Below are 15,346 nucleotides of genomic sequence, written 5' to 3'. Positions count from 1 at the left end.
TTATCCACATTATATTTCTCCTTCAGCAGCATTGAGAACTTTTGTAATGATACGTTTGGCCATTAACTTTGCAAACACATGAGAGGAGTCTCTGCATTAAAGACCCACGAAAGGCAGATCATCGAGCGACTACATTTCTCTCCGATAAGGTAGGAAATTAAATTGAAAGTGGGGGATTTGAAGTTTTGAACTGTCACGATGATTGACAGGGCAGTTTAAACGGTGACGGGACGCACGTAACAGAGTCTGTTAAAGATGACGAAGTAGTATGTCCCAAAGCTTGCATACTCTTCTGCTACACACTCAAAAGTATGTACTTTTTCTTCACAAAAAGAGTACATACTTTTAGGACGTAGTATAAGTAGGCGAATTGGGACGTAGCCCCCGTTTACACTCAGCTTCTTCTTCTTCTGTTTTATGGCGGTTTGGCAAACCAACTTAAAAAGGTGCATTCCCGCCACCTACTGATCTGGAGTGTGAAGCTCACATATAGGCTACTTAATCATCTCTTTACCTTAAAAAACAAACAAACAAAAAAAACACAATATTCAAATTCTATCCATTATTCCAATCCTTTTTAAATACTTCAACATTATTTCATATACCCTTGATTGCATTAACCCATTTCCTAATAGCACCTGCATCGATATATTATTTATTCCTATCATTTCTAATTCATGAGATAACTGAGATCTTTCACTTTCATATGCAACACATCTTAAAAGAATATGCTCTACCGTTTCTGGCAGACCACATTTGTCACAATAACCATTTTCATGTTTTTCACACTCAGCTGTGTATGAACGGGACTTTTATTTTGGTGCGGATGTATCTGTTGTGATTCGGCTGAAGAAAGGTTTGTTTTAAGCATTTAATATGTTTAAATCGATATAACCCGTTCAGTTTGTGATTGTAGACCATAGACTGTAAAAAAATATATTTTTTTACAGTCTATGGTCTACAATCACAAAAGTGCATAGAAATGTATGTACTATTTTTTTTTATCAAATAATCCCTACATTAAACTTAAAACAGTGACAAATGTGATAAAAAAACATGTTAAAAATAGTTAATATAAAATCTGCCAGTTCAATAAATGTCCTGTTTATAAATTACACACACACAAATAAATAATTATCTATTCATTTTGTATTTTATTAACGTGTTTCCCTGAAAGTATATTTTAAGATTAATTATAAAGTGGCAAACACAAGAATAATTATTGCTGACCTCTGGTTGTTGCCCATTTTATAAGACTACATTAACATATGTAGTCCTAATAATTGACAAATACACACACATTTAGTCACAAAAAGACAAATATGTAATTTCCTCATCCTCACATTATTCCAATCTAAACCTGTATGACTTTCTTTCCTCTGTTGAACACAAAGGGAGGTGTTAATGTTAGACTTTCTTTGGTTCAAAGGTGAACAGTGAATAAGAACATTATGCTTAATATCTGCTGTTCGCCCAACATCTAACAAAGTCATATAAGCATGGGCGCCGTATAGGGGGGAAAAGTTAGGACAATTCCAAGGGCCCCTGACAGAGAGGGGCCCCAACAAATAGGTAAAAACTAATTCATTTTTTTATTATATTATACACTATATAAACTATCATCATTGAGTATATTTCAAATAATAATAAAATTAATGATGTCTTTGATTTTACTTATTTTGGCAATAAGTTAAATATCCCCATTGACCAAAAAATAAAACATTAATATTGACCGACCACACCCCCCTGTATCTGCATGAAATGGTTTGGTCCTGCCTTAGCGCACTCATCAGAGACGGTCGGACGGACGGTGATTAGTTAGTCGCAGACAGTCAATCACGGCGCGCTAAAAATACAGAGCGATCATAATGTTGAGAAGCAAAATAAAATCTGGTTTTCAGAAAAGGAAAGAGAGAAAGGAGAGAGAGGAAAGACGAAAGACAGGGTGTCGTTCTGTATCCCAGTTTTTCCACCAAGAAAGGTGGGTAGCCTTTAGTCTGTGAGTGGTATTATTAACCTGTTGTCCATAATGAAATAAGCTAGCTAGCTGCATGCTAGTGTTAGCCTAGTAAGCCTACATTTCATCAACATTTAATCAGTGCAGGGAAACGTTTAGCAAGATATTCATATTAAATCATTGTCCATGCCCCTTTTAGCAGACTTAACAACAGAGGAGTCACCAGCACCCCAGTCTCCCCATAACTGCACCCCTCCCTGTCCCAGTGAAGAAGGTGAGCAATACTGTGGTAATGACTTAGCATCATTACAGGGAGACTGTGTGTGGTTCTCTGTCTCTAATCTATTGCTCTTTTTTTACCATAACAAAAATGAAAATGAAATATTTATTAATGACAGAAATCAAACAAATTATTTTCTCACATAATGACCATTATGACATAAAAACAAAACTCCTATCTGTACTGGATGCAGTTAGAAACAATGAGTAAGTTAGCTTACCTCAACCTGCATGTAAATTACAGACAATATTAAAATAATCCAGTTTGATGCGTTCATTTAGACTGAATTTTGGCCGTTGAATGACATCTATAATACAGACTTTATTATTCCCATCATGAAGGACAATTTATTTGAGAAGCTTACACACACACACACACACACACACACACACACACACAAATCTATTTAATGTATGTAATCAAGTCGTGGTGATACTATAGGTCATTTATGTCATTGTTCTTTAGTGTTAGTGTCATTTATTGGTATATGGTATATTTTAATATCCTGTATATATCACAAATAATGACTATTGTAACGCTTGCCGTAAAGCAAGTCAAATTTGTAGTTTCTTATGTCTTATTCGAACTACAGAAACGCGACCCGATCTGGCAATCTTACATAGTGTGGTAATAGCAAATATAGAGACGCAAAGCAGAGGCATAAGTGCCTTTCACCCTGTTACAACTTGATGAACCACTGAAACGATTTTGGAAACATTATTTTAAGGTAAAAATGTTTACATACTGTTGCTTTAAGGACATTTTTATGGTTGCTTTTAATCTTGCATCAAATAGTGAACTGCATAATGTATGCAGACTTGCATTTACAAATCACCAGCAGTAAATATTGTGCTAGTACTAGTATTGAACTACAAGAAGCAAGACAGTTGCAAGCCTTTGATTAGAGTTATGTAAAGCTTTTGATGGGACAGTTAGGTCCTAGAGATTTGGTGACAACAGCTGCGCAGAGGGGGCCCAATTAGATTTTTTTGTCATGGGGCCCAAAATTCCTGGCGGCGCCCCTGCATATAAGTTTGAAATAACAAAAAGTGTTCAATGATAACAGCTTTTTCATTGTTTGTTGAAATGATGTCAAATGAAATTCCAGGACTTTCAAGGACTTAAAAAAAAAAAAAAAATTCAAGGACTTACAATCAAATCATTTTATTGTAATTATTATAATAATTATATTGCAATCTAACTATTTGTTTGCACTAAAACTAATGCTTATATTTTAAGATTTTTTTTTTCAAACACAAATGACAGATAAGGCATCCAGAATACAATTTAGAACTTATTAATTAATATATATTACATATGTAAAGTTTATAATGGCTATTATTGGTCAATAAATCATATTTTATAATATTGGCAGACCTCATTTTGAGAAACAGTCTTTTATCTGTTTTTCAGTGCTTTCACAGCGAGACATTGTGATCCCAGTAGGTGGCAGCGAGGGGCTGTCTTAATTCTGTGACCCTAGTAATGATGGTAGGGTCACAGAATTCGGCACAACACTGGAATGAAACAAGGTTGTAAACAAAGACATTTTCTAAACATTGAACAAAACCGACATGTATTTTTTAAATACCACCACACCGGTGCGTTGCTGAAACAGCTGCTGTATTTATTCAGTGGCCATAAAGGTTTTTGACTTCACATTCCGCTCCATATGCATGTGTGCATGTACAGTTATATTCAATAGTGAATAAACTGATTTCACCGATTTAAACAGATTAGACTCCAGCCGATCACAACAGAAGCAGGAGCGCAGCTTTATGTCTTCTTCTTCTTCTTCTTTATTTGCGGCAGACTAGACGCATCAGTGGCGTATTGCTGCCCTCCTCAATTCATTTAAAGAATTCATAGATTTATTAGATTATATCCTTATACATAATCCAGTCTAGTGCAAAAAGTTGATAAAATTTTTTGTTTGTCTCATATTCCTTATTACTAAGAAATTATTTCTTTATGATGTCACATCACCACACCAAGAGAAATGTCTGTCTACTAGTTTTACCAGATAATCCCTATATTAAACTTAAAACGAGACAGCAGGAAGTGGCTGCCACTGGCAGCCGACAGTACCTGCCACTAAAACCGGACGTCAGCTGTCGCAAAAAAACGGAAGTCAGAGGAGGCTGCCGCTAAAATCAATTTATAATAAATGTTAACACTTATCTTATTTTTTAAAGTACAAAGTCAGTATTATTTAATTAAAACGCTTATCAAATATAAAAAAATGATCTTGCATAAAATAAAAATAATAATAATATAGAGAAATTGTTTTGTGCATCCCGGCCACGACTTTACATTCAGCCTTTGGAGGAGACTTTCGGTATAATGGACCGTCGTCAGTGAGCGACATTCATTTATTCATTCATTCATATAAAATACTTTATTTTGCAGTAAAGTCAGCAGTTTTCGTTTATTTGCATTTTGACTTATAGTTTTGAGTGACAGATGTCGTATTTGATTTAGCCTATTTTTGTCTGTGACATATTTTAGGTGTTGACAGTATGCCTATAAGAAAAAATAAATAAATGATTGCTTGGCCAACATAGCCTTTTACTTCTGTTATCCTCAGTCTCTCTCTCTTTCTGTAGAGGACATTTAAAAGAGAGATTCTGGAAACGAAATCTAAATTTAGCTGGATCGGTCGGGAATAAAATAATTTATAGCGCGTGAGCATGGAGTGAATTTGAAGCGCGAGCGGGAGAGTGCGGTGCTTAATAGATCTTATTGCGGGAGCGGGACGAAAAAACAGCCCCGTGCAGATCTAATTTGTATTTAAAGAAAGTGCAGAAATAAGAAAGATAAAAGAAAAAAATAACAAAAAAGGAGAGAATGGACTGATTCCTCTTCTTGAGAGAATGGTTGAGTAATAAATAACACTTACGCAAGTTAAAATTGGGAAATTATCTTGCCAGGTTGCTCTACCACGAATGCACTAAACGTTTTTACTACTAACGTTTAGTTCAAGCGATTGCGCCAGGCTACACTTGAGTTACCGACCGCTACCATCTTTCACTGGGAAATTTAAACCCGCGCCGCGAGAAATCTGATCGCGGGAATGCGGACCAGTCAAATCCTGTAATCACCAGTGTGCTATGAATTCTGGGATAGGGTAGGCTGCGAAGTTGTGGTAAGGTTCCATCTGCTGTACCCTTCCTTTGCCTGAGAAACGAAGGGCGCATTTTGAGTCGCTTTCGACTTGCGGCAGCCTTCGTCGCGCTGCTGTGACGCAATCGCACTTCAAATGCGGCCTTCAGAGGTACAGCCTTCACATTGGAACAGCCTTCGTAGTGCCGCTATGACGCAATCGCACTTCAAATGCGGCCTTGGAAGTGCGCGCCCTTCACTTTGGGACACAGCTTCTGTGTCTGTCTGACTCTGTGTTTTTGTTGTTGTTGTTGGTTTAGTTAAGCATACAACCTGTATGTAGATAAAAAAGGGAAAATATACATGCCTAATTATGATCACCATAGAAATGGACCAGATCAAAAATGTCTGTCAGGTAAAACCTTGGATGAAAACAATTAATACATTTTCAAAATGAAATCACATTCGGCAACATCAACAACAACTTAAACACAGGGTCCAGTTACTTGACTTGCATAGAGGAAAAAGGATGCAGTCTTTTGAGGAAGCATCAGCCTGTTGGTGTAAACAGAGGCACAACATAAACATAAAAGTTACAATATAAAGTGATAAAATGAAATAACATTTCTAAGAACACTTACAGGAAGGGAGAGAAATGGATCACAATTTAGAGGTGGTTGCCAAGTGGCCACTACATATGAATCAACAACATGAACATCTTTGCCCTGGTTAAAAAAATAATAATAATTTACAGCTTAAAAGCAGAAATGTCATTTTTACATAGTGTTTAACAAACAGGTTTGTTAATGAAAGACCTATTACCTTCTGTCCAGCAATGTGTGATAACTGAGAAAGGCAACAATTCACCACCTGTTGCATGATGATCAGAATGTTTTAGGTTCAAAAATCATCATAAATTACTTAAAATATACTAAAATTATATTTTTTAAAAAGTTGCTAACCGTTGCTTCCACTTCCTGGTTCAATCCTAAAGACATCAAATCAAGTCTTTTTAACTCTGTGGTACCCACTGCACCTATGATCTCATATGGTGATTGTGTCTCATCCAAAATATGATCCAACTTTAAAAAAAAAAAGAAAAAGAAACAAATCAACAACAATAATAAACAAATCAATCAATAAATCAATCAATCAATATAGTCAATACATGTTTTAATATTTATAATAATACTAATAACCAATCCCAACTTTTTCTGCTTTGCTCAAGACAGGATATGATAGTTCAGATTTAAATATGTTCCTTCTGTGAAAGCATGTATATACCAGTGGGTTTGGTTCGTTTTGCAACTGGAAATCTGGGATCTCTTTCCTGGCACGTATATTTGTCCGCCCCCAGCAATCAGTGTCAGGCTCCTGAGAACTTGTTGAAACTACAAAATACAGATGTTTGGAAAATGATAAAGTAATGTTGATTAGAATGAAAACATTTAAGATTAATGTTTTCATTTCATCAGGTGGTTTGTAATACAACATTGCCCATTTCTTACTGGCTAGCAAATTGTGATGTGTAAAAAGCTTAAAAGACTAGACCTGGAGAAAAGATTACTATAGATTATAGCAATTCAAATCAATGTTACCTTCTTGACGTGCCATGATGCAGTCTGTAGTGTACAAAAAAAAAAAGATTATAATATGACAACAGTTAGCTATGGCTATTAGAAACTGTCACTAAAAGACAATTTAAAAGGCAATAGGCAACATGAAAGGTACTAAACACTAAAACTACCTTCACTCCTGAATGTCAGTTTCCCATGTAGGCCAATGTGGACAGATTGCTGTGTTTGCATCTTCAGAGTTTTTGTGTATTTCTCATTAATCCTTTTGTTATGAAGATGAAAGTATAGTCGGAGAGAGAACATATAATGTTCATCTTTCATTTGACACAATGAGTACTTGCTTGAAGACAACTCCCGGTTTAGCTGTACTGCTACAGAGGAGTTAACAAGAGCAGCTAAATGTGGTGCCATTTTCAAACTCCTCAAAAGCTCCTCTTGTCTCTTTTGATTTTTCTGATGGAAGCGATCGTACAAGGAGAATCTTGCATTGGTTCCAGTCACAGGATGCAGTGAGGAGAATCTGTCCGAAGAATTGCTGGCCACATTTCCAGAGACTTTTCTTGATGAGAAGCCGACACTTGTCACCCATGGGAAACGAACTTCAAGTCGTTTTTCCACTGCAGCCTGGATGTGTTCGGCAGTGTTTGCACAGAGTCGGCCATCATATGGCTGGAAAAAATGCTGGCTGGTGCGGTTATTAAAGTGTCTTGCAACACGTCCAGCAATGTCTGACACACACACTGTGGGAGGGTGTTTAAAGCTCAACAGTGCATCTCCATGGTCACGGGCTGACTCTTGCCACCACAGTGCTGACTGGTAGTACACCACAGAGTGTGCAGGTCATGTGCAAAACACCACCTATATTATATTTGACAAAAAAAGAAATGGTGAAAAACATCCTCAAAACATTTTATATGCATAACAAAAACCGAAAGAGAAATTTAAAATTACAATGTCTTACCACCAGCCTTTTGAAGCTTGATAAACATCTTGGGGTACAAGTCCTTGTAAAGGAGTAGCTCCTCAAGTCGGTTTATCAAGTCAGTGCAACTACCTGCATGTGATACTCCAAGGGCACTGCAGGCTTTCACCAAATCTTCTTTCATTGGCTAAATATACAAGTCATAGTCAATACAGAAACAAAAGGTAAAAGAAAAACAAATCATTATTAGCAGAATAAAGTACCGTACATACAGTTTTAGACTCCAGCACTTGTAATATGGCATCTTCATCCATCTCCAAGCCACAACTTGAGGTGGAGGCTCGATCTTTCTGAGACAGACCTTTTAACACTTCCGTCTTTGGAACATTGTCGCTTATCCTACAGCAATTACCCAACCATGGAGTAAAGGCAGTGTATGTCAAGGGACATGAATAAGGATTGGCAAGTGGATTGCCTAAAATTCAAAAAATGTAAATAAATATTAGGATTTAAAATGTAAGCTATGCGTACCCCCACTCAACCCCCAAAATAGCTCTTACCATCACAGAACCCAGAAGCAATAATTTCCTTCTCAAGTGTCTCCCATCTTGTCCTCACATTAACTTGAGTGTCCTCTTGACTGATATTGTCCAAGTTTGGCCGCCTAAACAGATGTGCTGATATACAACCAAGACAATATGCAAAGCAGTAAAATATCATGATCAGTCGTTATCTACATTTTACAATAACAATTACAATTTACAATTAACAATAACACAATCCACCCTAACTATGTTTTACCTGGCAAATCAAAAGCAATTTTCCAGTTTCCATCTGCAATCAAAATGGGAGGGTTGTGGCACACAGCACACATGAATAACTATAGGAGTACTTCCTCAAAGCAGAGAAATGATAGAATGCCTTTCGAATCCGATTGTGTGGAACAGTGATGTCGGCATGATCCTCCATTGTTCGCAAAAAACGTCCAAGGGCAATATGATTCTATATTTTAAAAAAACAATAACAAAAACAACCACTCACATTAATAGACATGTAAAAGTATTTGCAAAATGCAAGTCATGGTTTCCTGTCACTCACTGCGAGCCCAGATGTCAGAAGATAACAGAGAGGAATGGTCAAAAAAGTCCTGTTTTCATAATTGTGAAATCCAGACTGATACTCCTGAAACCTCACTGGACGTCTACAGACAAGGCAGCTCTTCACATACACTGGAACATCTGGAGAACACAGAAATTGAATACAAGATTTAAATGTTAAAAATGTAGGAAATGCACATACCGGTACATTATACACATATAAATCTAAAATTAACCTTGAGTGACCAAGGATACACCAAACACCGTCCCATGCCGTGTAATTAGCACCCTTTCTCCGAGAGCTGGAGGAGTTGGGCCAGGGCAATAAGGACAGTTGGACTCCAGGGGTTCAAATAAGTCTGGGATTTGGCGCTCTTTTGTTGACAAATCCTCTGGAAGGTCTTCTGGCACCCTCTTTTGCCTCCACAAATAATCTGTCAATTCCTTTATGTCAGCAGAAGCCAGTGCTGCTACTTCGGTCTCTGCAATATCTCTGACCCTTTCATCCACATCGCTGTCTTCAGCATTTGGGTCAGTCTGACAAGAAAGGAGGTGGGGTTTCTCTTGAAACAGCCACCACATGCACAAGTATCTGTGCACGCAGCTTCTTGTTTTATTACGGCACTGGCAGTGCCACTGGCCCACATGGCTATCAAAAGAAACCCTTGTCCTTTCAAACTGACACCAGTTGTCTCTTACCCCAGTAAACACTGAAAAATAAACAAACCTGACAGAGGTTTGCTCGTGCCAAAAAATCGGAAACACACAATCAACACCACCAGCAATACTTTTGATTTTGAGCAAACATTCATCTTGCCGGGTTTTGGACAACAGGCCACTGTCTACCATTGACTGCAGAGAATCCTCCCTAAGCGCTGGTGGTGCAGAATAGCACACAGCTCTGTTTGTCCGCTGAAGGGGATCACACTCCATGCCTGGATTGCCACTTTCTACTCCAATCCTCATAAAATCTCGACAGAGAGGTGACTCACAGGCAATAGAGCCTGAGTCAACTTGTGTTTTTTACATGAATAGGGACTCTGGGTCCATGGGCATCTTTTGGAGTGACAAAAATCCCATTTCTCTCATCAATACAAATGATTGGTGATTGCTCCTTAACATGCTGCCTTGCCATTGGGTTTTCAGAGGATGGGTCTTCTGAGGGACAATATGCATTATAAATATGTAAAGACAATGGCCCTCATTTATCAATCTTGCGTAGAAACGGGCGTATATGTTGGCGTAAGATTATGCTTACACTCCTCTCACCGCCTGATTTATGAAGCTGTGCGCACCTCTGAAATCCAGGCGTACGCAATACCTGCCCTTGATAAATGCCGCGGCTGAAAACGATCGTCATTAGAATAACAAGCCCCTATATATTCAAGTCTCCGCCTCCCCCACGCCCTCATTTTACGCCTTGGACACTCGGAAGACGGCAATGAAGCGAAACCTCTCTGACGTGGAGACCGAGACCATCACCAGGGAAGTGAAAAAAAAAACTAAATTTTAGTTTTATTTGGGAGTTTAAAGAGTGGGATTAAAGGCGCCCACAAAAAGGTGTACGGTGGAAATCCAGTTTAAATAGCTTTTTGGATGAGAAATTACCTATCACAATTCATTATTTTACAGCACGTGTTTTGAAATAATATGCATTTAATTTCGTATCACATCACATGTATTGGGGTGTACAATAGTGATGATGATGTGATGTGGAGTACCATTCATTCACATTAATATAATTGCATGACAATTTGTTAGATTCTTATTATTATTATGATTTGTATTATTAATGATGCTTATTGTTATTTAGAAGAAGAATTTCGTTATTATTATTATTTATTTTATTAGTATTTAAAAGAAGAAGAATGTCATTTTTATTATTTTGTCAGTCTGAATTATGTTCAGTCCCAGTCCGTGCGCAGCTAACCGGGCCTAACCAACGTCAGGTAAAGCGCACAGGCTCGCAACTGGAGGAATACATATCAAATGCTTTGGTAAAGTCACACAAATTAAACATTGAAGTCCATGTTGCACAAAAATAAACACTGAAGTTTATAATTACTTATTCACACGGGATTAGTATATGTGGGGAGCTCTGGTGATTTGTAATAATCGCAGAGAATGTCTGTGATCTTAATCCCGTGCAAATCGGCCATGTCTGTAATATGTAAAGTAAAAATTCCCCCGCAAATGACCTACCATATTTCGCCGAACACCGAGGTCCTGTGATAATATGAGTCCCATGCGAATCGGCATCTATTTGACCGGGATTAGGCGGATCGTATATAATTTTTGCAAGGTTTTTGTGTCCTGTGCGCATTTCTATCTTTATCTTTCACGAAGAATGGAGCTAGGCTGCATATAATGCGCACCGTTATGACTTCCCGTGCGGCCGCGCGGATTATAGGCTACTACTTTCACTTTAGAATGAGCACAATTTGGGAGTAATTGCTTGAATGGTGTGTTTAATATTATTCTTAATGAAAAACACAAAAACAGAACAGTACAACGACAACTCGCTTAAATGGGCACTTTTACATTAGCTTTGAAACTGAATCTTCCGTCATATATTGTTATTATATTGCTCAGTTACGTTTTTAATTGCGTCTGTTCTCTAATTGAACAAAATTATTTGTATTACTATAAAACAATCAAAATGATATCGATACGACTGTTTATAATTTCATACAGCTATATAACGAAAAAACATTTTCAAGTAACATCATATCCGGGAGATAAGTCAGTAAATTTGAGTAAAATCACAGCTTATCCCGTGCAAATGCGCCAAGCAAAATTCAGATGTGGGGTAGTAATTTCTAAATCACACGAGGTCCCCAGATAATACTTATCCCGTGCGAATAGGGCTTTATTGTCAGGGTTGGTGAAGGGAAAGGAGCGAGGACTCAAGGATGCAGAGGAAAGGGCTTTTTAATGATAATAAAACAAAAACAAGACAAAACAAACTACCCCGAGGGGGAAAAACAGAAATGACTTGACTTGACTTGACTTGACTTGACTTGACTTGACAGGGAGCAGGTGGACTGCAAACACAAGGAGATTAAATAGGGAACAAACAAAAGAGGGTAACGAGGGAAGACAGGTGGGGCAAATGAACCAATAATCAGGAAACAAGGTGGGCGGGGTTAGACAATGGACACGAGCACATGGCACAAAGAAACACTTAACAAGACATGTGCTCACACCAAACATGACATGAACATGCAGCTAATGAAAACTCATCAGCTGGCATGTTCACACAAAACATGACAACATGACGTAGCACGTAGCCAGTGAAAAACACCAACCACGTGCTACACAACATAAGACAAAACATAACATGAAAGCACACGGCCGATGTAAACATGAACCGTGTGCTACACAGACAGAAGAGCACACGCTCACGTGACAAGACAGAGTGACAAAACAAATACACGGAGCATGAATGTCCGAATCCCAACACAAAACTGAAACCCAAACTAGACCGAAGTGCTGGGATCCGAACACCATGCCCGCACACAAAACACAAGGACAGAAGAGCACGCAGCTTGAGCATGCTCAAAGCTGTGCGCTCACACAAGACAAGACAAACAATACAGGAGTGTCAGGGCTCTGTCACATAACCATGAATAAACTAGACCGAAGTGACAGAACCCTGACATTTATTTGTTGTTGTTGTTTTTACAGTGGGTCATAATATAGCATATCTTTGTCAGTGCGTTTTGTGGTGTTAGGAATTGTTTTTCTGCGCATTTTCGCACTAACTCAAAACGTGCGTACACCACCTCCTGAGCTTTGAGTACGCCAACGTCCATTATTGATAAATCTCAAAGTCACCATGGTTTTGGGTGTACGCCAGGTGTATGCTGGAAAATTGGTGTACGCTCTTTTGATAAATGAGGGCCAATATGTACACAAAGATCAACAAATATAACATTTTCATAAATGCCAGTATCAAAAGTACATACTATCTGACTTCTTGGTAATTTTGCCTGTAACTGCAAGATCTGCAAACAGTACAAAAATATGAGGAAAGTTAAATCTTAACATGGATAAAAATCTAAATGAAACTTCAAAATGTTACTAATTACATTACACATACCATGATTATGGAGGTGCTTTTTAAAGTCAGGGGCACGACACAAGATGTGCTGGCACTTAGGGCAATGCCAGTGGCACCTCTTTCGTTGTTGGGAACTCAAACAAAAGCAAGGAACACAATATTTCTCTGGAAAGACAAGAACAAGTTATTATTCTTTATTCGGATCATCATTAGCCTCCACAAAGCAATCCATTTATACTAAAATAATGAAAAATTAGCTTAAAAATAATCTTCTCTAAAATCTTACTTAAAATAGGAAGTACACTACTTGGCCTATAGTTACATAGGTACTACATTTTAACTTGCATTCAACATGAACAAATATGTAACATGCATGTGTGGTTTGTACAATACTTAGGGATGCCATTATCCTCAAAATATATGGCATTCTTTAAATGCTTTGCCTGAAAGTGTTCAGGACTTGACGTCACCCCAGCTGTACAGTAAGGACAACTGCCTGTCCCAGAATAGACTTCTCATGTATTCCAAAAGCAAGTGGTACACCTGCACATGCATTGCATTAGAGAAAATAACATACATCAACATAGCAAAATATGAATTCACATATAACAGTTAGAACATTTCAGAAGCTGATTAGTATTTTTCCATGGATAGGTTTTTGCATGTTCTGTTCAAATGAATTTGTAAGATTTGGGAAGTGTAATGGCTTTTTACCTGCCATAACTGACAGCCAGGTGCACAAAATGTGAAGACCGGTGTAGTAAAAGAGTAGTAGTTCTTAAAAGAACTGTTTGGTCAAAACTGTAATAGTAAGAAAACAACTTAATGGATATCAGACAATCCCCTGAAAAATTAAACAAAAAGATATGGTTAGTGCTGCATGTGTATCTTCTCCAGTCAAACAGCATTCATTTTATATTATTCAATAGATTCTATTAACACGTTTACAAACTTTAATATTTAATGGTAAAGGTATTTGAAGTAAATGATAGCCCCCTAACATACTAAGACAAACTTTTATTAGAAATGTAACATGGTACAAAGACGTTTCTACAATTAACTAGATTAAATTGACCAATTAAACTAAAGTACGCAAAGTTACACTGTAGTAAACTAACATAAAAGTTAAAATTATCAAACTTACAAAGCAACAGTTATACATTACTACGATCGCCAATTTTCAAACTTAACGCTCCAACAATCACCGTCATTACTGACGTGTTTGGCTGCTGTCGTAGTTAAATGTGATTGGTTGCGGCCACGTTAGTCGATACTGATTGGCTGCCACCAAACGGCAGGTCCCGCCTACCGTCTGGCTGTCAGTAGGGCTGCGTCCCAATTCGCCTACTTATACTACGTCCTAAAAGTATGTACTCTTTTTGTGAAGAAAAAGTACATACTTTTGAGTGTGTAGCAGAAGAGTATGCAAGCTTTGGGACATACTACTTCGTCATCTTTAACGGACTCTGTTACGTGCGTCCCGTCACCGTTTAAACTGCCCTGTCAATTATCGTCACAGTTCAAATCCCCCACTTTCAATTTAATTTCCTACCGTATCGGAGAGAAATGTAGTCGCTCGTTGATCTGCCTTTCGTGGGTCTTTAATGCAGAGACTCCTCTCATGTGTTTGCAAAGTTAATGGCCAAACGTATCATTACAAAAGTTCTCAATGCTGCTGAAGGAGAAATATAATGTGGATAATATTGAATAAATATCTTTTCGTCAGGTTAAATACTGATAATTGCTCACTCAAACCACTTTATCTAATCCTCTCCACTTAACCGTCAGACTCGCGTAACCGTCATGTTTGTAGTTTTTTAACACTTTTTATCCGCGTTTGTAGTTCTAATCGAATCCTCGTCCATCTCGCAATGGGTTGTGGGCAATATCAGCCGTTAGAGTGCGCATCGATCTGCACTTCGGATTCTGACCGGAAATAGTAAACCATCCGGGAATCTTTGGAATACTTTTTTCAACATACTAAGATTTGGGACATACTAATTCTTTTTTCGAATACTATTTAGTACGGATAGTATGTGAATTGGGACGCAGCCTAGCTGTCTTCCGGCTGTCATCGGCAGGTACTTCCTGCTGCCAGCTGCCGGGTTTTTTTCTGAACCCCTGCTGCTGAAAACAGTGACAAATGTGATAAAAACAATAATGTTTGTTTGTGTATGAGTTTTTTCACAACATTGTAGAAACGTATTTGATTTGATCAAATTGTCTCCTTGCAACGTTACAGAAATGTAAATTACCATTGTGCTATTAAATAAATTTCAATAATACATTCAACTATGAATTTTGTCATCTTTATAGATTTTTTTCTACGTGAATTTCTATGCACTTCT

This window comes from Gobio gobio (genome assembly GCF_949357685.1).
Source record: "Gobio gobio genome assembly, chromosome: 2".
NCBI classification, from domain to species: domain Eukaryota; kingdom Metazoa; phylum Chordata; class Actinopteri; order Cypriniformes; family Gobionidae; genus Gobio; species Gobio gobio.
This window is presented reverse-complemented; position numbering follows the sequence as displayed.